The sequence below is a fragment of the Balearica regulorum genome, chromosome 3 (genome assembly GCF_011004875.1).
Source record: "Balearica regulorum gibbericeps isolate bBalReg1 chromosome 3, bBalReg1.pri, whole genome shotgun sequence".
Lineage (NCBI taxonomy): Eukaryota > Metazoa > Chordata > Aves > Gruiformes > Gruidae > Balearica > Balearica regulorum.
In genome coordinates this window covers 96,502,139-96,525,558 of record NC_046186.1, presented here as the reverse complement: position 1 = coordinate 96,525,558, position 23,420 = coordinate 96,502,139, and the positions used below count along the sequence as shown (strand labels likewise).

Here is a 23,420-nt window from a genome sequence, read left to right as displayed (position 1 = left end):
CGTAGGTTGGTTCAGCTGCGGGTGGGCTGTTTATGTGCTGCAGCTGTAAGATTATCGGTTACTGTTGATAACTCCAGTTCTCGGTTTTTCCCCTGAAAATGATTTGAAGGATGTGTTTATTGCCATTACTAATCAGAGGGACGTTTTTATGGGAACATCCTTTCCATGCTCAAGTTGTCTGAACACTGCTACTGGCTTTTACATAACAGCAAAGCCGTATTTATGCTTCCAATGATTCACAAAAGGGAACTATCCCGTTCGCTTAGGCATGTGCTGGCTTGAAAATGAAATAGAAGCAAGTGCAGATATCTTGAGGGAAACTTAATGCTGGTGTTTCAAAACAGCCATTATTTCCCATTTAAGAAAAACAAACGCCCCAACACTAATTTTTTTTTGTTACCGTGCGGCTGGCCCGGACAAAGCCTCTTTGGCATGGGGACCTGGGCCAAAGCACAGCGAAGCTGAATAAAACCGTTTATTGGATTCTGTCTCTTGAGCTTGTTCGCCGCTCTCGGTAGAGCTGGCTGTGAAAGCCACGTCTGGTTGCTGACCTGGCTGCTGAACAGCAGCTTCAGCAAGTGGTTCTGGCCTCTGCAGCTGTGTCTCCCGTCGCTTTTCCCCTCCACACCCTCTCCAACGGCCCTGCTCACCCGGTCCCGGCCCTGTGTCCTGCTGGGGGCTGGGGGCGTTGGGTTGGTAATGTAGCCTGGATGGGGTGGCTGATCTCCGTCACTATCCTTGCTCCCCAGTCTGGAAAACTGGGATGGTAGTATATCCTTCCTTCCACCCTTTGTGTGTCTTATTTATTTAGACTATAAACTTTTTAAAGTAGAGACTTTCTATTTCTGTGCCTAACACAATGCTGTAGCGATGTTGGCAAGGAGCTTGTGTGACAAATGTGACTTGAAAATGCTTACAGGAGCTTTTCAAAGTGAAGGAGTTTGGTTATCTCTTGCTCTTCTTACATCGCCTGGTTAATTGCTTTCTTGACTGCACCACTCCATATTATCCTTCAATATGTAGGTTACACCCACGTGCTGATGGGTGACCTATGCCTTCCTTTGCTTCACCTTTGAATTTGTCCCTCCTGTTGTATAAGATCCACGTGCAATTTTGGCGCCCCAAGCAATTGAGGAGATGGAGTGGTGGTGGCAGGGGATTGCAACGCCCTGAGTGTCTGGGAGATGATAAAACCCCTTATACTTTCAGATTTCATCACAAAGCAGGCAAATGAGCAACCCATGGGGCAATAAGAATGGAAAGGAGGGTTTGGTCGTCACACCATGTCTTTTCTGCAGATGGGGGAGTTCAGTAGGGTTTCAGCCAGCAATCATTTGCTCTCCGTTTCTTTGAACTGAGAGCTGTAAGAAAGGAAAGCGGTGCTGAATTACAGGGTTAATCTGACATGGCTCCTTCACATAGACCACGTAGACTGAAGCCTGTAGATCTTCATTCATGTTAAGGCTTCTCCTGCGTATGGGGGGCAGGGCAGGCCTGAAGAGGGAGCAGGCACGTTCTTCACTGTTAAAAAAAAAAAAAAAAAGACATTGAGAAAAGCCTAATGTTTTATACAGGCTTTTATTGGCAGCTTTGCGTACTGTATACGCAGGTCCTGAAGAAGATAATGTAAGAAGCCGTGTTATCGGTACAGCACCACTCCTTTCCCTTTGCCTGCCAAATCTTAGGACAGCATCCCCCACCCCCCAGACCTAAACATCACCATACACACAGTGATGTGTTTTTGTGAGAAGGCAGCTTCTCTAAAGGCAAGCATGAAGCAATGAACCACAGTGACCAGCACTATTGCTTTCTGATTTATTTATTTTTTTCAAATTTATTTTAAAAGAGGCAGATGATAGCAAATGGTGCTTATTCTGAAAGCAGTGACTTTTCAGTGCTCTTCCAACCTGGGGAATAAAATAAGCAGGGAGCAAAGTCTGCGCTGTAGGTTACAGTAAAGATTTCAGGTGCAGTGATGGCTAATGTGGAGCAGAGGTCCACCTAAAGTCAGAGCTGAAAGAGGAAGGGTGTCTGCAGCCTGACCTGTTAAAAGCTTTAAGAACAAATCATCCCAACCTGAAGTCATTGTAGAGTGCTCTTTTGGAGGGAGTTGATGTGATGAACACAGTGCAAGCATAAAATTATTTCATGTCATATTGCATTTTGAGTAGGTTACAGCCATGGAATGAACCTACCAAGTCTTTCGTGCATTGAGCTGTGTGTTCCTGTTGGTCGAGTTTCTTAGTTTCTATTTGTACCTTAGCAACCTTAACAGATTGAATGGTCTGGCTTTTGTACCAAAATAACTCCAGGTCCAAAATATCTGAAGTCTGATAATATGTCTAGAAGTTTTATCAAAATGGGGTTCAGTTCCTGCCTGTGACCTCTGTGTACTGCTTTGTGAAAATACCTTTGAGGAAAATATGAAAAACGGTGTGTAGTGTGAAGCTTTATCCTTCTTAAAAGGGAATTTCATGATAGTTCCACTTGGGTTCTACTTCTGTTAGCTGATGGATCAAGCAAATGAAATGGTCAAACACCTAGTTAAGGTATGAGGAAAGCAGAGCAAGTGGCTGTTCTTATACTGTTGTTTGTGTAGGAAGTCAGTTCTGATTTACAAAGTTGTAAGAAGAAAATATTTGGTGGGAAAATCTATTTCAGTACACTCTGTTTTGAAAGTATTTAGTTTGCTCACATACCAGGAGTTGTTGTAGGACATACAGTGAAGCTGTGGAATATGAAATTACTGTACTGAACGAAAATGAAGAGAAGGCCTCAAGTTAGAGATGTACTAGGTATTGAGAATCAAAACATCTTCCCCCTCAACCCCAAAGTAAATGCTTCATTGCTTGCGGTGGTAGGTATATTATAGTTTGTTGTAGCTGAATATGGGAAGTTTGAAGAAGGATTTTGGCTGGGTGAGCTACTGGGAAATGCAGTCATCAAAAGAAATGAAAAATTTACTTTTAATAGAAGATGACACAGTGATTCGAAGAACTATCCTCTTCTAGCTTGTTTTCTTAAAGAATCAAGGCTTACACTGTTACAGCGTGTGTCTGTCTCCATTTCTGACAGAGCTGTAAAGATCTCAAGGATATTAAGTTCCTGGGAATAGGTGTTCAGAAACAGCGTTGTAATCGCTTCAGGGAAAAGCTGCAGCACAAGCGCATTCCCTTGTAGAGACCAGCGACTTCCTATGGCTGAAGAAGTCCCAGGTGCCCCCTCAGGGCTGCAACTCCAGCCAGCTCCATGCTTGCAGCTCCCTGTGCCACAGGGACCGGGGTCCAACAGCACTCTGCAGAGCCTGGAGAAACCTGGTTTCGCTAGTGCCCTTATTAGCACAACAACTTGTTGCTCTGGTAGCATGGTTCACCAGTTAACCCTTGTGGCCTTTTAAAAACCCACCATGAGGTATTTGCCTTGCTATTTGGTAGAAAGAGATACAGATAAAATGTTTTTCCTTACTCTGGGCATTTGTGAGTGTTTCAGTGTGCTTAGACCTTACTGGGTTTGGATGAAGAAACTGCTGTGCAACTGTGATTAATGCCAACACTTGATACTGTGAGATGTTTTAGACTGGCCACGTTAAAACCACCAGTGTGTGCTTGACTCAGGCCCCGAAAAGTGCAGCTGGACTTCTTTCTGCTGGACAGGAATTGCTGTCTTCAACCAGAGAAACAACTGCACTTCCCAACAGCTATAACTCTGGACCCAGTTGTAGAAAGGTCTGTTTTGGTTGGAGAGGTCCAACTGTGTGTGCATTTGGTGTTGGTTGTCAGGTTCATGATTAATTTTGGGCATTGTTATACCAGCGGTAACAATGGAGGCATTGTCACCACTAACAGTTTCACTTTCCTGTGTTGCTGCCATGCTCATTTAATTACTTTTGCAAAAATGGTGGGTTATGGGAACTTTTTCAGTTGTGAGTCAGGGAAGACGGGAATCTCTTGTTAACAGTGTACGTTTATCGTTCCCACAAGCCATGGTAATGATGAAAACTTTTAAAATTGGTTCATTGGCATCAGCAATAGGTATCTACTGGAGAGCTATTATACTTCTCAGAATCGCTTTCCCCCATCGAGGCAGTCCTACTGTTTGGTTTTTGTTTGTATTATGTATTTGCTGGAAGGAGAGTGCTATTGTGTGTTTTTTGAGGGCGATTACAAACATAAAATAGATTCTCTTGAGAATGCTTTGTCTACACTCATCACAATTGGTAATTGTTTTGTGTTGTGTAAGACTTTGCATGCTGCGCTTCTTGTTTGGCAACATGTGTGTGTGTGCGAACCTCGAAATGCATTCCCACCTCCAACCTTTTATCATTGATGTTTTAAAGATGAATCCTAGAACAAAGCATTAAACTTCTCTGAACTCATGTATTGCTAGATGATGAATGTTTGCCAGATTAAGGCCAATTTTTTCAGCCATTTTGGAAACAAAGTTTACTGCATTTTAATGGATGTCTTCTCGAAGTAGGACCTGGATGAGGTAGTTCTTGAAAATGCAAAAAACCCCAATTACTTTCTGCATGGAAGTGGATTAAAATAGTATAGTTGTGTGAGAGGTGGGTGTCATCTTTCTGCACCAAGTCTGCTTGCAGTGGTCATTCCAAAATGCCAAGGGAAAAGGAATCCATAACCCTCGCGTCTCCTATTAGCAGAGTGCCTGGAGGTAGAGATGGGCAAGGTGCATGGAAAAAATGAGGCTTCTGCCAAGCGTTTTCTTTGTAGGTCAATTATTGTAGTTGAAATTACAGGGACCGTAAGAACAAGCGGTCTATTAGCAAAGCCATGCAAACAAACCATTTGCCACTTCTAACAAATGTTGGACAAAAATATGCTCCAAATTTTAAAAATAAGTGAAGACCTGGCGAAAAATAAGACCTAGGTTTATCTGCATTTCATCAGGTACATGGCGTCCTGGAACATAGCCCACTGGCAAAAACATGGGGAGTGTTATCCTTTGCAGCACTGGGAATGTTCTCTGCTGAATTTGGCGCCAATGACCGAGCTTTGCTTGTTAGCTGAAGTTCACACAGACTCCTTGCCAGGCCTGCCCAGAATGCTGTCTCCTCTGACTTCCTGTGGTCTTGCATAATATTTCCTTGCTTCTTGTATAACTGCAGCTTGATCTGGTCACTGCCCAGTTTATACAGTTGACTTTTAAAAAGGCCAGTCCTGCAAACGTGCGGGTGGGCCATGTCAGTGGCAGGAGGTGTCCCGGCGGTGACGCTGATGGAAGCGCCCTTCCACAGGGAAACCGCTGGCGGCGGGGCCGTACGGCGATGCTGACGTGTCTGAAGGCAATAAAGTTGACTGCTGCAACCTCGTGACGAGATAAGTGCGAGGCACGACTTTGGATTGACTGCGCTTTTGAAATATGCCCCGCCGTTGCTCTGATTTCTGTAACAAATATAGATGTTAATTAAGGAGGGGGAGGCAGCACTGTGGGCGGTGTATCAATGAATGAGCACGTTTTCAGAGCACTGTGAAATTCTCATTATTGCTAGTAGTCACTCAGTTAAAAGCCCTTACATTTGCCTTGAAAATGTGCTCCAGGGATCTGGAGTATTAATTAAAAGACAAGATAGCAAGTCAAGGCATTTAAGAAAATAATCTTTTCATTCTGCTGATTTTTAATGCTTCCACACAGTTGTTTCTGCAATTGTATGCTGTTAAACTATGCATTCATTTTGCATTACTGTATGTATTAATGTTTACCACTTATTAGCCTGGATTATTTGTATATGTTTTGAAAGTGAATTTCATAGTTTGTGCCATGTAGCTGCATTTATACTGATTATTTTTCCAATATTTGTGTTTGCGCATGTATTTGTACATAGAACACCACCTGTAATTACAGAGCTTTGTCAGTAACTCATTTTCGGAAACGACGCTCATCTAACATGAGACTTTCTAGGACCCCCTTTTAAATGCAGTTTTCAGACTGTTACTCATGGTCTTTGGCAACCCTGTTCCTGGCATGGTTTTGAAAAGCTGAATAGTAGAGATTACAAAATAGTTGCTTCAGTATGTTTGTAAACTCACTCAGTAGACTGTACTGATTTGTGTGTTACACTTCTCAGAGAAGTGTATGATCTTCCAGTCAAATGCTATCTGCTGTGAAGAAACAGAAGAATCATTTTAAGGAAAAGCATTAGAATTGACTTAGTCATCACAGTTATGCGAGATTTTGTTTAAATCATCTCATAGCGTCATCTCTTCCATGAATCCAGGTTATCCAGTTGTCATAGTAACTTTGACATTGAAAAGTTCATGCTGCCTACACATGACTTCTTGCAACACTGTCTGTTAATCTGATTAAATTAATGGAAAATACACTTTTACTGGTTAATGTGTGTTACAAGGTAGCTTTTCTGGGCATTTAAAAGTGGTTTATTGCCTTGTATTCTTAGAATCAACATTTTAATGATTACAGTCTGGCTAATATAATGCTTGGAGAATTGTCAAAGTAATATAGCGGTGATACTACTGACATGTAGCAGACCATTTTATAGTATTGTGCATACCAACACTTCTGGGGGGGGTGTATTAAATATACTGCATTTTTGGCAGATGGATGCGAAGCCCGAGTTCCTAAGTACGGCTTGACCATACAGCTCTAGCACCACGGATGCTGAATACACCAGGTTCACTGCCACATGTTTTTGCCAGTGATGGGGAACCATCACTGTTCTCCATGTGTGCCAGTGCCAAGGTAGCTTCTCACTGATGGGTTTGGACTCCTGGATAAGCCATACAAATACGAATTGCATATAGAAGTAGACCGATGCTGGGTTGGCCCTAAGGTTAAGGAAGAAGCACAAGAATTACAAAAGGTGTTGGATTGAGCATCACTTAGCTAGCTAAAGAATACAGTTCATGGTCAATAAAGAGGAATTTCCCCTCTAAATGGAAGCAGTTAGAGAGAAATTTTAGGACCCTAGAGTCTGTTTCTTTTAAAAAGTATTTGTCCCTCCTGTGTAAATCATCTGAGCAGTTTGAAAAGATTTCAGAAAAAATGTTTTGGCTTACAGAGTTACAGAGCTGGAAATTTGTTCAGCATATAGAATAACGAGGTTTAGAAACTCTTGTTCAAAATACATGTACCAAGGCTCAGCCCGTCTATCGGCGACGTTAGAGAGGCACATGTGCTCTCTGAATCCAAATGTAGCCGAGTGTCGGAGAGGTCCACAGTCACGCAAGCATGTTCTTCCTGCTTTTCTTTTTTGCTTTTCTTTTTTCTTTGATTATTTAGAAATGTGCAAACAGGCGCTGCAGAAGATTTAAGGGTTTAATCCTCAGCTGCACAGGCAGGCACATACCCGCTGCATTCAGTGGGAGTTTTGTCTGAATAAACAGCTCGGGGTTGTGCGCTTGTATACATGTCTAAATATGGATCTCAGTCAAGTAAACAAGCGTGTAGCTGTACGCAGTAATCTACTTTCAGAGCTGGGGTACACCCTGCGTCGCTTGTGTGGCTGAGCCACGTCTCGAGCTTCATGCGAGCTCACGTTAAGGATGCTGATCGCCAGTCCACATGTGTCTCGCCGCAGGAGGGGAGCGATAGATATCTCTGAGGGGTAGCAGCCTCCGTCACTCAGCTTTTGGTGCGGTGAGATACCGCTCTCCTTTGAAGGACGTGTTAGGGCAGATACATGCTTTCAAAATGCCTGTGCTCACAGATAAAGGCAGAAGGCAGCAGCTTGCCTAACACTGGGTGTTTTCAGCCCTACATGCCTGCCCCTTCCTGAAGCTGAAGATCTTGCTCAGTGTTTCTCAGGCTGATCTTTTACAGGAGCAGGAATTAACTTCTTATCTAAGGAAAAGACTGTGTAAAGACTAACTGGAAACACCAGAAACAGGGTTATACTTGTGGTGCCAAAGAGCATTAGGGCGTTTTTTGTAAACTGCGTTCTGCAGCTGGCAAGGTGGGCGACATCTGTAAACTACTTCATAGGTGTTGTACAGAGGGGAATGGGACATACTCCTGACTTTATTTAGATACTCCCCATATGGGTATTGCGGTTGAGAAAAAGTGTTTGATATTTATTTTATTTTATTCTTATAATTTCAATTTTTTTAATGAAACTTGCCCAGAGGCTGTAGTCTGTCAGCAGGGAAAGCCAAACTTGTGACGTCACCACAAAACACACTGTCTCATGCAGTATCGTGACTTGTATGCTGTAATTAGGGAGCTGTGTGCATCAGGGAATGCTGTAGGTGTATAATAATTTTATTGTATACTATAAAATCCGGTCTCAATAAGTATTGAGGACCTCAGGAGTTTTGGAACAGCTTCTCCTACTGTCTGAAGTAGTAGCACAGTATACTTAGCCTCTTAGAGGATAGGTCTAATAACAACAATTAGCACATTTGTATGTCTAAGTATGCTTAAAAAGCTTAAATGGATGTGGTTTGAAAAAGTGAAATGAAAGAACTGTAAAATTAACATTAAAACCTAGCATATGCTATGGTGAGGAAGTGTAGTCTTAGCCATACTACAAAAAATAGAGATCTGAAAAGCTCTCTGGTTGTCAGATCTGCCAGATCAAGCAGAAGTGAACAGTAAATGTTACCGTCACTTATGGTGCATTGGTTTTCGTCTGCATTTTTTGAAGCGTTAGGGAATTATGGGGGGGGGGGGGGAAGGAGGGGGGAGGCAGAATAAAAATTATGAAAATGTACCTTTTGAAATGTCATCAAAAGTCCCAGAAAGAACAATGACATCTTACACAGTTTTCACACTTCAGTTTCTCTGAACAGGAAAAAAAAAAAAAAAAGAAAAATAAAAATATTTTCTTTCCTTTAATAAGTAAGGATGGGAGCATTTTTGAAACAAAGGTAAAGAAAAGCTTAATGTGATGGGAACTTTAACAGAAGACAAGAGGTACACTTTTCTTTTTCTGGTGCTAGTGCTCCTGCAGGCTTGGTGAGGTTGCCGTTTGGATGGAGGTGGTGTGTGCAGCACCAATGCTGCCTGGGGGCTGGGAAGGGACGAGGGGGCTCTGCCCTTTCTGTGGAGCCCTGTTCACCAGAATGAATTGCTCCTGATGAGACTACCGTAGGTTACCTGCTGCATGGGCAGGACAGGACCATGAGCTGTGAGGAAAGCTGATGAGCAGATTCAGCTCTGAGTGTCGTGCTGGCCTACCACAACATGTAGTTCCAAAGGGTTTTGCTGAGGCTTGGGTATATACCAGACTTCAGTCATCAGGAGCATCTGTAGTCACTAGAGGTTTGACTGAACCAACCTTCTTGGGGATGGTGCTCAGGTGGAGGTCTACAGACAAACGCATGGAGGCTGGGGGAACATTTTGTGGAAGCATTGCTCTGCTTTCTGTGTCCTTCTTTGGGTGTCTGCTGATCAAAATGGGCTGCTGGGAAGATGCTAGGCTACGTCAACCTCTCCACCTGGCCCACCAGGGCTATTCCTGTGTATTCCTCTGTAGACAAGGATACCCCAAGAGGGTAGAAACGGTTGAAGAAGGGGCAAACCAGCTTTACTTTCACTCCATGCAAATTGTCAGCAAACCCCTCCCCTGCTGATTTCAGTGGCCATACATGCTTTTTGAGCAGACATCCTCATCATTGTATAGCTATCATTAATATGTGTATGAATCAACTTTTAGTCTGATGGTTAATAAGGGCTCTTACGAAATAAGTATTTTTATTGCTTCTGCTTTGCTTGTTTTGCAGGAAAATAAACATTTGCTACTAGCAACCATAATTATTCCATACCAGTTACTCCGCCTTTTCTCCAAATGGCATGTATTTTGCTTCCACAGCAAAGCACATTTTACATACCCTTAGCACAACTCTAGCCTTGGCCTAACACTGGGGGATTACAGTGATAAGATACTAGCCATGGCTAGCATCATCTCCTGATAAACTGAAGCATCAGTAGGGTGCAGAGTTATAGCCTTGGAAGGCAGAGAAAACAGCAGTTAGGGCTCTTTCAAAGTCTTGGTTTAGGGATTGAATGGGAATCACGAACAAACAGATTTTTGCAAGGATTACGTTGTTAACTTTTGCAGTAACTGTTGAACTGCTTTCTTGTTGCTTAAAAATTGGTGATCTCATTTGTTTGTCACTGTTGAATCAATGGAGTGAAATACTTGGTAACAAATTGCAGCGTGGGGAGGTAGTAACATAGTCTATGTCAAGCAGCATTTGAATACTGGAAGCGTAGGTAAAATGAAAGGTGAAGGTTAATGATTTAATAACAAGGTCCCCAGGACCATGCCTTATGTACGGCAGGCAGTAATTTGCATTTGTTTCCTGTAGGGTGGCTTTACTGAGGAGCTGAGGGCATTTAGCATATGCTGGTACTGAGACTCTTCTACACATCTGTTGTTATTCGGAAAGCGTAAGGTCTGTGGTGGAGACTTGTAAGATGCTGCGGGAGGAGGGTTGAGGCACTGACAGACAGGAGACCGCTGGTGTAGGCAGGGAGTGATGAGGAGAGGAGATGGTTGTGTGTGCTCCAAAAAGCTGGGGGGGAGGGCACCCAGGGTAGTTAATGCAGGCAAATGGATAGGTTCTGTTTAGGAGAGGGATGTTTATGTGCTAGATAGAATTGCATATACAGCAAATAGCCTTAAATATATTTTGTGGTTACCACTACTTATATACAAAGCAAAACCATAATTACAACGCTGTTCTTGTTTTTGAAACATCATCATGTGCCAAACAAGTTCTGGATATTTGTAGGGCACGGTAATGTCAAAGATTGCCTGAGAGTGAAAAGGATAGGTTTACAGGTACCGGCTATATTCACAAAACCAGATTAAGCTAACTTCTCATTCACATTATATTGTGAAGACTTTAACCTTCAAGTGCTTGACGATGGCTTCTGCAGCGCCCATGTGCCCACAGTAAATGTCACGGGGGGTGGTGGGTGGCTGGAGACAGAGCGGCTGGTGGAGCAAGAGCCTTACGTCCTCAGGCCCTTCGCCTCTTCCCTGGTCCTGGCTGCACTGTGCAGTACGTGAAACAGCATCATTAATGTCCCTTTGTTCTTCCCTGGTGCTGCATGAACAACTTGGGGTAGAAACATCTCCTTAAATTGAGTTTGCTGATGATGACAATGTCTTGTGAAACTCAATAGTTTCTCTTTGCCTTTTTGATAGTGCTGGTAGCTCCTTCTGGAACAATCTCCAGTATATTGGCTCTTTTATTTCATTGAAATGTTTCAAAAGTTCAAAGAAAAGTTGGGAGGTTTTATTATTTTATTGGTTGATCGGAGACAGTTTTAGAAGAACGAGTTGGAATGATGCTTTGCTAGACGATTGAGCACACTCATTCAACAGCCTTCCCTCTCCTACCGATGTCCCTGCTGTTGTCTTAAGATAAATTGTAGACATGGCATAGCACACAGGTCAGATGCCTGGAGTAAGAGCCGAAGGCTTCAGCTTTGGCAGAGTGGCCGAGCTCCCACTGACTGTAGGTCCCCAGGACTCCCCCAGGTTAGCCGTAGGGTATTGAACTTGCTCCTCCAGTCCAGCTTGGAGAGCTCAGGATCTCAAATTACTCAAATTATTCATTGGACCTCTGCTCAAAACAAACAAACAAAAGGAATGTGAGCACCCCCAAGTCCTTTTGTAATGCTTAATAATAGATCATTAATAATTTTAATACATTAGAAAAAAACCCCCACTGTTTATGACAAAATGTTTCTGTGTTTGCAGTAAAGGATTTGTTTTGTCATCCTTTCATAGCATGTTTTAAAGAGTGTAAGCAGCACTAACTTTTGCAAGCATGAGTAAAGAAACTGATTGACAATGTGGAGATTTCATGCTTTAGCCTGCCCTGCTCATGCCCTCTTCAATGCTCACGGGGCTGTATGGGATGTAAATGGCCACAGCACTTTTGCTGTTATACATAAACTAAATTTGGGGAAATTTTAGTGTTTGTTATGCACAGTGAACCTCTGGGAAAGCTTCAGCCTTTGACCTCTGTAGTGGGTTATGACAGGGAAGAATCGTAAGAGCTTGATTTAGACCCATCTGTGGAAAGCTGGTTAAAATATTCAACTACCATGTTCTTCCTCCTCCCCCCTCTCAGTAAAGGTCCTCTTAAAATACATTCTCTGTGACTTCATTTTTATCATTACTTTGGGAGCCCTGTAGCCAAGCCTGCTTCTAAGGAAATGATTAAATTATATTCATGTTTGTGCTTTGAAATTGCCTTGGTGGTAGTCCAAGAAGTATTTTCTTGCTCTTCCAAATTTCCATGTGCTTTAATATTAATCTATTTTCATCAATGTGACCTGCCCCAGCAGTAAAAATTGTTTGTAATTGGTCATGTAATGATTGCTGAAGGGACATAAAAACTATACTAAATTCATCTCAGGCTTTTAAAAAACTTATTCTAAGAAAAAAAATATTTTTATTAGAAAATTAAATTATAGTTGACAGTATCAGTGGGTAATTTGTCACAAAACTGCATACTCATTAAAGAAATTATGGTAGCAGAACTCTTTCATTTTGCTTTTACAAAGTAGAATATTCTTTCTTTGAACTACTTTGTCACTAGCTTTTAATTTTGCATTATATGTTAATAAATGTTTATGCTTCGGTTGTGGTGGCAATTTCAGACTGAACAACCAGTAATGACATTATTTATTGCCTTTGAGAAAGTACCCTTTTATGTGGTCTGTATATCACAAATTAAAACTATCCCAACTATCTAGAATTAAAGATTATTTTTTTGTAATGATAGCACAGGCAGTCTTCGAAGCAAGCTAGAACATCTGGCTGTCAGTTCAGACTTTGAAATTCTGTTTTACTAATAAGGCTTTTTTGCTAAGTAAAGGTGAAAGGATATTTTATGCACGATGAGAAGTGACTTCATTACTTAAGAGAGTGGCTATTACTAATGACTATTGTTTGCATTTTTAGAGCAGTCAGTAATATTTTGTTGTTTTTCTTGCAAAATTGTTTGTAATCAAAGTTATAATAGTATTGCTTAAATGGCAAGGCCACCATTTGCCCAGAACAGCTGTGTAGTTACATTAGCTTCTATAAATAAGTTTATTATTTTAGATGAAAGTTTTAAAGCAATCTGTTTACCTCTGTCGAACTAAGTGGAATAGCTGAAAACATGCCTAAAAACAGGATGAAGAGCATTGGAACAACATAACAGCTTTATGGTTCCAAGGGTTCTTTATGCATATTTAATATTTTAATCAAACACAACTTCTCTGTGGTTTTTGTGGTCTTAAGAAATCTGGAAGGAAGGAAAATGCTATTTCACTCTTCAGCTGACTGAAATGTAGTAATTTACTTGTTTTAAAATATTGATTCTTCCTGATCGCCCTGAGATGTTTTTGGAGCCAGATAGAACTGAATGGGGGAAAAATACAAAATACAAAAATACGAAAACTCCCATTAACTGTGTGGAGGGAATAAAAGCCTTAGCATGCACTCTGCTCTCCTTTAGAAACACGTATTGGTTAGATACAGAGGTTTCAGCACCACGTATGCTGAAAATGTGGTCTAAGAGCTGTAATTTACCTTCGTCTGTCAATATTAATGGAGAGAACAAGTGCTGGAGCTGCTGTAAAACAAATCTGTTTTCCTTTTGTCTGCTGTGCCAGATAATGAAATAAAAGCTAAATTATCACTGATAAAAGTAATTTGCAGAAAAGCAATGATAAAAATACAACAGCAGAGCTTGTCATTAGCAATTTAAATGGATAATGTTTGCTAGCGCTTGTAACCTACTTCTGTCCTCTGTTTTTTATTGTCTTCTCCCCTTTCCTGTGCTGGCCCAGGTTTTTCAGCAGAGGCTTAGAGCAATAAAATGATGGGTATGCTAAATTCTAGCAGGGGTTACTTTCTGAGGGATAACTATTTTTTTTATTTTTTTCCCCCCTTCTTTTTCTGTACTACAGTATTGCCAAGTCAAAGCGAGTACACAGTTTGGGATGCAGTTGTCAGTATAACTTTATCCATCCTAACTTGAGGAATATGTCTGCTAATGATGAAAACTGAGAAAGTGGTTTATCTTATTGCAGCACTGGCAACTCTTGTGAACTTACCACAAGTTATACAGTATTTACTGTGAAAGCCTTAGTTCTTGGAGTCACATGTTTAGGTGAGGGGAGGGGGGTTGTTGTTGTTTTTCTTTTCGTCCCTTCTTAAATGTTTTGACTTTTAAGATAGAGAAGTTTGAAGTTATGTGCCAGTTCCTCACAAAAACTCAGAAATGGGAAGGCAAACGTACAGACTTCTGAGCCCCCTGCATTTGCGTGTGTGCACGATGATTCTCATGTGCGCATATATAAATTTACACACACACGCACAAACATTTAAATCTTGTAATTTCCTTGTAAACCAGCCTTATCTCTCTTGAAATTGAGTCATCATTTTTTAAATGCTTGGAATTCAGATTACTTTTATGATGGGATGCCAGCGTCCAGGGTAAAACATTAGCCATGGGGTACTTGAAGGATGATGGGTTTCTTGTAAGAGCTGGACATGCTCATTGGTACCTTTCTCGTTCGTAAAAGCGTTTATTTAAAGACATTCAGTTGTGAATGACTAAATAGGGAACAACTGCTAAACTCTAGCTGCAGTACCTAGAAGCATTCTATGTTTGCAGCCTGGACGCTGCTGTACAGCGCTTGCCAGTTTGCAAATGTCAAGGACAGTTACCCTCTCACATTCTTAAATGGTTTGCCTCTGACCATCCTTCAGAAAACCTGCCCTTTCTCCAGCTATTGCTGCCAATTCCTCTTTTGCCATGCGGCTGCAATGGCTGTAATCCCTGGGCAGTCTGGGCCTCGTTGGGCCAAGCGATCCAGGAAGGCACATGAACTCCCTCTCCTTGCCCCCCAAAATAAGACAAGGGCACCCTGAAAGCTGGGGAAACTGTTTTCGTGAGTGCGGCTGTGCAGAGTATCAGCTAGAGGACGCAGTCTTGCTGCCGCCGGTCAGACGGTTTCTTACAGGCACAGGCTTGTACGAGGTGCAAAGCTGCTATTGTTTTAATATTTTATTGTGCGTTAATATCTTGATTTTCATGTGTAATGTAGGAGAAAATATTACATGTATGATCATTCTAAAGTACTTTTATCTGACAAAACCCCTTTGTGTTAATCTTGTAAGTGATGCAGGTCTGCGTTTTTCTGAAGCGCTTTACTATTTATTGTGACTGAACACTGTTGTTATAAAAATATAATGTTATAATACTTTGAGTTTTGCTTCTATATTATGGCCATTCTGTGTGTCATGCTTCATTCCCTCTGCAGCTTCAAAGTGTTTAGAAAAAAAAATGTGCTATTAAAAATGTGTGTAAAGCAGAACAGATAATTAAGTTCCTATTTTGCAATATTGTTCAAATAGGTGAAAGTTGCCTTCAGAGATGCATTTAGTGGCATAATATCTAGATATCAATATAATGGAATAATAATACTGCCATATTGGAAGAAAACTTGAATTTTAGTTTACTGATATAAACCCAAATTTATGGGAATAACCTGAAACCATGGTGGCAGAGGTCTGCTTGCCGGCTTTTAACAGGCAGGCAGGATGTGATGCACAAGCTGATTCTTTTTGTGGCATGTTAAACATAACTTCAATGAAGTAAAACTTTGATGAGTATCATCAAAGCTATATCACCATAGCTGGATAGCAAAGCAGTCTTGTGTGTTGGCACCATGCTTACGTAGTGGTTAACAAAAACACCAGATAACAAAATGGAGTAGCAAAACTGATGCTCATTTAGAGGCAAAGACCAGAGTGGGAACTCCAATGTACAAGTAGAAATAGGGGTAGCTCTGCTACCCGTACATGTTTATGATCTTGTACGTATGAATGGATGTTGGACAAAACAGTTGCACTGCAGGAAATGGTCCTCTATTCCCTGATCACAGGGTAAAATAGAGGGGTAGACCACAAAACTACTGAAAACAGCAGCATGAAACATTGAGAGCTTTAAGAAAATGGTGTGTCTGCTGAAAACTCAGTATAAAATATGTATGGAGATGCACACTACTGCAGAATTAAATCTTGAGAATGGATGGTCTTAGACTAAGCTCTTGCTTGAACTTTCCATCCATCTTCAGGGAGAAGGTTGCAAGTGCTCAACACCTCCTGGCCTGTGACGCGAGTGTCAGAAGCACACTACAAAATCAGCCAGTTTAGGTAGCGGTCAGACCAGAGGTAAAGCATGTAAGACCTGAGCTGTTTGGACAGACAGCCGTGAAAAGAAGTTTATGGAGGCCAAAATTGGAAAAGACAGTGCAAAAGTCTTGTCAGTAAATGAAATTGTCCGGGCTTCAAGGGAGAGTTGTCCTCAATTAGAAGAGCATGAACCTTTCTGAGAAGGGCTGGGATTGGTCTTGAATGTGAAATTGCTAGCATGGGGGTCACTGAGCAAACAGTCATGGGAGCTTTGCATGGGTGAGGACGGTGCAAGTTGATGAGCAGCTGCATGGGGAAAAATAATTTGAGTGAACAGAAAATAGATGGAAGGTTGTCGTGGTTTAACCCAGCCAGCAGCTAAAACAACCATGCAGCCGTCTGCTCACTCCCCACCCCCCTCCCCCCCAGTGGAATGGGGAGAGAATTGAAAAGGAAAAAAACCCCAACAAACTCAGGGGTTGAGATAAAGACAGTTTAATAAGACAGAAAAGGAAGATAATAATTAATAATAATAGAATATACAAAACAAGCGATGAACAGCACAATTTCTCTCTGCCCAAAGTCGATGCTCTGCAAGATGCCAAGGTGCCCCGTCTCACGGCCCACCCCCAGTTATATACTGAGCATGACATCATATGGTATGGAATATCCCTTTGGCCAGTTTGGGTCAGCTGCCCTGGCTGTGTCCCCTCCCAGCTTCTTGGGTACCCCCAACCTTCTCGTTGGCAGGGCAGTATGAAAAGCTGAAAAGTCCTTGACTGCTTGGCAACAACTAAAAACATCAGCGTGTTATCAATGTTATTCTCATGCTAAATCCAAAACCCAGCACTGTACCAGCTGCTAGGAAGAAAATTAACTCTATCCCAGCTGAAACCAGGACAAAGGTTTATTCTACTTTTTTTTTTTTTTTTTTGAGAACTGAGTTGTATCTGCACAGTCGTTGTGTATGTTTACATGAAGGTGTATTTTTATCCTTTCTATGAAGTTTTTATGCAGTGACTTTCTTCTTTACAGTATCTGTGTGGGCATGAGAAGTAGCTCCTGCTCTAAGACCATTTCTGATCTACTAAGTCTTGATACATTAGGCTGATGGGCAGGCTGGACCTTTTTGTTCTTAAAAGTGTTACTCATGGAGTTAAACAGAATTAATCTTTGTCCTTCAGAGTGTTCTCAAAGCTTGGTTAATTAAGATGAGCAGTGCTTGCATAACTGGGACTTAACAGAGTCCAGATGTTCCTGTATTTCAGCCACACTTGCACCTTTTACCCTGTGTGAAGCAAGACACTTAGGGTGAAAAGTTCTCCACTTGTTTCTTTATCTAATTCTAGGTCTGCACTTGGAAATATTTTCCATGCTCTTGAAGTCTTTCTACACCCATGGCATTTTTTTGGTTGTCTGCTTTCCCTTTCCTCTCCCTAAATCTGCTGACGGCACTCCCAAATCTTTCCCCCATTTTCTGAATTGTGTTATCTACTTCCTCCAGAGATGGTTTGATAAAAATCTGGTTTCCAGTTCTCTCCATGCATCAGGCCTCTGTGTGGTAGAGAACATCATTTAATGAAGCTCTGTTAGTGGCCCTTGCTTTCCTTAAAGTGGTATCCATTTCAAATGTTCCTCAATAATATTATTAATCTTTCTATAATGAAATAGAATTGTATTGAGACATTGGAAATTCTGTATCATAGACTAGCTAGACATTCACTCCTTCTGGGCCTATGGAATTATGTGAAACCTTCATTGTTTTTTGTAACAGACTTGTAGAAAGAGTCCCTTTTTCCATGCAGACACCTTGTTTTGTTAAAACTTCCCCAAAAACTGTTGTTCCTACCTACTTTCTATTTTAAATCTTTATCCTTCTCTCTTGGTAGCCAAGTAATAGAGCTGATGCGGAAATTTGGATGTTCCTTCCCATGCCAAACAGTCACTGCCTACGAGTAGCTGTCTGGTGTAAGGAGCATGACGTGTCCCAGGGGAATCCGAGAGCAAAGTATTTCCTGTTTACTGGCTGTGACACAAGAAAACATAAAATAAAACTTATTTTGAAGAGCTGTGGTCTGATCTTCCATCCATGTAAGCCAGGATAACACCATTTAAGTTAATGTGGTGAGGTGAGAATTGGTCCCAGGGACAGGAAAGATGTGACCCCCAGGAGGACTTAGGGAGGGTAGACTTTGCCTTTGTAGCGTTGCAGGCTAGTCCTCCATCCTGGATTCTGCTGCGTCCCCACTGCGTCCTCCTCCTTTGTACCACAAGTACCATTGTTTGGATGGAGTTTCAGATGGTTTTTCCTGTCCTTCCTGTCCTTGGGTTCCCTGTTTGTGTGTGGGGATGAGTGTCAGTACTGGATCCCTGCTCTGAGTTGACATCTGATGGGTCAGGCATGGGACATCCCATTCCCCATGTCAAGGATGTTTATGCCAGTCATTTTGTTGCTGTTTTGGTTTTAATGCTAAAATGTAGAATTGAGGAGTTTAACATTTCAAGATGACAATCGAAATAGCTGCAGCTCCAGCTTCCCAAACCATGGGAAAGACATGTTTTGAGGCTGGCTTTGCAAAGCTGTTTTGAATCGACCCTAAATTGGAGGGTATGCTCCGTGGCATTCAGTCCTTCCCATGTAAACACTGGGGAGAGGTCACACAGCGACAAGCTGTGCAGCCGCTGCCTGTACCCACCCTTTGATTTTTACTGTCCAGAGCAACTCATCTGTAGAAGTGTTCGTGCCCGGTAAAGTTGTGTGATGGTGGGTACGGGTGAACGATACAATTCTGAAAGCACCTAAGTAACGACTTGCTGTGGCTGGTACATACATAACGCAGAAGGAGAAATGGCATTCACCAGAGTAGACACAAACCACTCTGTTTTCTGGGAACTGGGGTGGGGGCTGGGGGTGTTTGCGTGTGTGGCTTTTTCTCCCCAAGCCTCATAGCTTATCTTGGTTGTTTCTCTGTCTTTCCTCTCCCCTCTGGCCAGAATCCAGTTTGTAATTCTGCATTCTTTCCTGCTCAGCCCGAAGTTTTCTCATGTTAAATGCTTGCTTTGAATTTGCACCTTGTTTCTGCCCAGAACGTATCAGTGATGCAAGACCTGTTGGTTAGGAGATTTTTCAGAATATAAAATAGAGGCTGAAAGTTGAGTGGTATTGGGTTGGCACGCCTGTGTGCCCAAAATAACTTCAGGCCTATAAAAATAGGCAGTAAGAAATTAATTCTTATGGAGGGAAAATAAAATCTGTGTGAATATTTTGACAGTGAAGGTGACTGACCAGTAGAGCAATCTACTAAATGTTACAGTGGGTTGGTTCTCCATCCCTGAAAGTTGATTAAATTGACCGGATTGTTCTTTTAAAGAAATGCTCAGATGCAAATTGTATTAATTCGAGAGAATCATTGACTAAAAACTATGTTAAATCAAGTTTGAATCATATTTGTACAATTTAGATTGAGTCCATTAGGTGTTCTATGCCTGGCTCTTTATGTATTACTGTTGTTTTCCGTACGCATTGCATTGTAAAGATTTCTTAGTCTTAAATGCATTTCACAATAGCATATGGCTGTTCCCATAACAGAGTTAAATCTTTATTCATGTTCTGTATTCTGTATGAAAGGACTTTCTCTTTTTCTTTTTTTTTTTGTTTTTTTTTTGTTTGTTTTTGTTTTTTTCTGTCTATGAAGGGATAAAAGTCTTTTTATAAGTACTCTTTGCCACAGCAGCATGTTTTGTACAAATATAGTTAACTATACTGACATACAAATACAATTCAAAAGAATACGTTAGCGCAAGAAGCAATGTTACCTTTTGGATTTAGCTTGTAGCAACACCGGTACATGGTGCTCTGCCTGCGCCTGCCTCATCCCTCTTTTGTACCAGCATTTGGGGTAGGGTTGGGGTACGATTGTTTCTCGGTGTACCTCATCTTTGGCCTCTGTGCTATCCCAGTTGTGTTTTCTAGTGACAAAATCATCAGTTTTGGCAGCGAGTGCAGCTTCTTTTCTTTTTTTTTTCCTTTTTTTTTTCCTTCTTTTTTTCCTTTTCTTTCTGCTTTTCTCCCGAGAAAGCAGTAATTTTTGGAACAATCATGCAATTCAGTTGATTAAGTTATTTAATTTAGGAAAGGACAAGAAGAATAAAAATTGCATTTTCCAAGAACCACTGTAAGGAGGCACAAGGTATGTTTGCAAGACGGTGCTGGTAGTTACTGAGACTCTCTGCTCAAAACGACTGAGAGCACCCTTGCCCCTGCCTTGGGAAGTGCCATCTGTTTTGTGTAACTCTCGTGACCCCTTATGTGTGTACTGATAGAGTTGCATGCATTTCAGCGCACCTATCTTGGGCTTTCTTGTCAGAAATTTGGCTGCTATACAGTTAGAATCAAAATAGTGAAATATTGAGGTACCACACCCTGACAGATGCAAAGTTCTGATAGATGTCCAAGACCTACCTGGTTGTAATGCGTTTCTTGTTAAGTGAGCTGACAATTGTGAATTGTATCAAATTAAACAAAAAAGTCTAGCTTCTTTTCTGGAAGAACTGAGTTTTACCTACCTACCTTTGTCACAAACAGAGTTTATTACAATTCTTAGTCTCCAACCTCCTGCCCTCTTCAGGTGATGGGACCATGATGGAGATGAGAATCAAGGTTAATATACGTGTACGTGCCTTGTTTGCTTAACTGTAAGGAGAATAAAATCTCCAGCAGGAATAATGGCAAAATATTGATATGTTAATTCGTAGTGCTGAAGTAAAAACCAGAACATACGAAGAAATGTGGCCATGTGAATTTACCTTTGTATACACACTGAATCCTTCCTAGCTTTGCTGCTTCCCATTTATCGTCATCTTTTGTTTTTGTCTAGAGTAACCATCCTTTGATTGTAGATGTATAGAAGTTTAAGGAGTTAGTAGGCACTAGTTGGAAAGGAACTGATAAAGCAAGAAACACCAAAAGGGAAAGACTTTGTATTACAACAGAGACTGCCCTTACATCGGTTCCCTTTGAAAACTTGCGTTTAGCGAGTAATTATTTAGGGCGATATGTCAGAAGAGCTAGTGGCCATTTCCCAACAGAACCAAGCCTTAATTTTTAAAATATTTGAAATACTGCAGTTGAATGTGGAGAGGCCACAATTGTTTCTTCCTCGAGTACTGGAGTTTTGATGTCCCTCTGGCTTCTGCCGCAGTGGTGGGTGCCAGGAGGCAGGTCAGCAGCGAGAGGGCTCCTCAGGGCTTTGCCAGCAGCCGAAGGTGTGTGCTGTGAGGTGGACAGAGAAGGCACCGGTGCCCCCAAATTCTATCACTCCAGCCTCTGAGTTTAGCTGTAAATATAGAGGAATTGTCTAACTTTGCTGAAGTGACTGCTGGTTTTCTGGCCAGGTAGCTGAAGTAGTCTGACCCTTTGGTTCAATCCTTTTCCCTTGTAGTAAGAGGATAATATTATCTGTCCCAGCTCAAGCTAATAATCTTCAATTTTTATCAACTTAAACTAGTGACAGGGTTAAATACTGATGAGAGATCAAAAACACAGCATGCAAACCTATCACTATTTCAGTTTACCCAATAATTTAATTAAGAGGAGACAGATAATTAAAGAGCTACTGTATAAAATAACAGACCCCCTGAAAAGAAAGCAGGAAATAAGAATGAGCTGTGTCCCAGGATGTTTGTACAGACAAAACTCACACCCCAGAGGGCAAAAAATGTGGCCTGGCTCTCAGGATCTGCACTTGATCGTTGTTGCAGGAAGTGGAGGAAGCTGTGTTACATGGAATGATCAAAATTCAGAGCGTCTGTATTGTTATTCTCAAGAATTATTATTCCCTTCTTGCCAAAGAAATGGCTGTTTAAGCTGTCTTTCTGGCCATCCATCTTCTTACTGTGAATGGCTACAAGTCACCAAGTGACAGAGAGGGAGAAACAGTTAACTTCCATCATAACCGAGCGCACATTAAAATGATTAAGGTCCAAAAATTAAAGAAGGGTCGGCATTATTTCATAAATATTTTATTGCAAGAGCTGCTTTCTTAGCTTTATTATTAGAAGATTTGACACTTTGAAAGGACAAGGCATGGCTTATTAACAGGCAAAAGCACAAAGTAATTTTAATGATGGTTTCGAGCATTCTCTAAAGGAGACAAAAGATTTTCATTTGGAGCTGCTGTGTGCCACCACTGCAGTCTTTGGAGCATCCAACACAGAGACCCTGTGCTTGAGACAAGGTGATGCAAAGTGGCCAAATTTCCTTTGTAGATGCTCTGCTGTCTTTATATACTGAACTTGAGAGTAAGGGTGCTGTTGAGGGAATCATCTCAGAGCAGCCCAGAGACTTAGGAGAGCCACCACCTCTTTTTGTGTTCCCAAGGCTGGGGAGGCTTCACCTGCTCGGTCTTTGCTCTGTTGGTAACCTCACTGACTGCGATGGAGACAAGCCTGTGTGAGAGCATGGCCTCCATACCTTCAAACACTGGCCTCCACTCTTTGACTATCTGCTGATTTCAGAGACCCATTTCGTTATGGATTGGTTTTATAGCTGTTTTGTCTTAAATGTTTTATTAGTTCTAACCACTGTTTTAATTGGTAGAATTAGCAAAAAAAGAAATCAGAGCTGAAATGCATTGTGGAGGGCCATTCACTTATATGACAATTTTTTAAATTGTGGGAATATATTTACTTTATGATCCCTATAAATGCTTGCTATCATTTATTTACCAGCCAATACAGTTTTAAGTTTTCATTTCTTTACTCTGGAAATAAAGTTGTCTAACTGAATCAGCTTACATATGCAGCCTGGAGATGCATGAGAGAAGAAAGGCGGTGGGGGAGGTTTTCGGTGGATGCTTGCAGACCTCGTACGTGGCTCCGTTTGGTGAAGACCTCTGTGTCTTTACGGCTTGCTGTTCTCTGCAGGGTTTGGAGAACCTACAAAATATTGAAGGGTGGGCTGTTTATTTTCCCTGTGTTGTTTTTATGTATTGAAATATTGTAGTGAAAATAGTTGGGTGGGGTGTAATGAATGTTTTCAAAGACTTTCCTTTGAAAGAGGCTTTTTTCCAGCCCTTGGTGGTCACCACCCTTTTTCCTGTGCAGTGCGCGCCTCTCTCATTGTTCCTACCCACAAAGGCCCCTTGTGTGAACCTGTCAGCAAATGTGCCAGCGTGATGAGATAAAATGTGGGACGTTGGTCCGAGCCTGCTGAAGCGCTAGGGTTTTCACCCGCAAATGTTGGTTGGTATTGCCTAAGGTGTAACACAGCGTGAGATCGTAAAACTGGGGA

General features: G+C 41.6%; 1 protein-coding gene and 1 long non-coding RNA gene across 9 annotated transcripts in view; one reads left to right on the top strand and one right to left on the bottom strand.

The window, feature by feature from the left end:
- EPAS1 (endothelial PAS domain protein 1) overlaps positions 1 to 23,420 on the top strand; it is a 79,571-nt gene that overhangs the window by 10,752 nt on the left and 45,399 nt on the right. The window contains exon 1 of one of the 2 annotated variants that reach the window (XM_075749067.1): positions 5,145 to 5,347. The exons of the other annotated variant lie outside the window; for it this stretch is intronic. The gene's annotated coding sequence lies outside the window, so the exon portion shown is untranslated. Of the gene's footprint in view, positions 1 to 5,144; positions 5,348 to 23,420 lie in introns of those variants that run through there. 2 annotated transcript variants of the gene reach the window in all.
- The window catches only part of LOC142601077 (uncharacterized), a 102,860-nt gene continuing 84,781 nt past the window's right edge, over positions 5,342 to 23,420 (bottom strand). For 4 of the 7 annotated variants that reach the window (XR_012834673.1, XR_012834664.1, XR_012834660.1 and 1 more), the window contains one exon: positions 22,135 to 23,065. This is a non-coding gene — a long non-coding RNA (uncharacterized LOC142601077). Of the gene's footprint in view, positions 6,120 to 8,232; positions 11,553 to 22,134; positions 23,066 to 23,420 lie in introns of those variants that run through there. The other 3 variants (XR_012834667.1, XR_012834663.1, XR_012834665.1) reach the window with 2 other exon arrangements.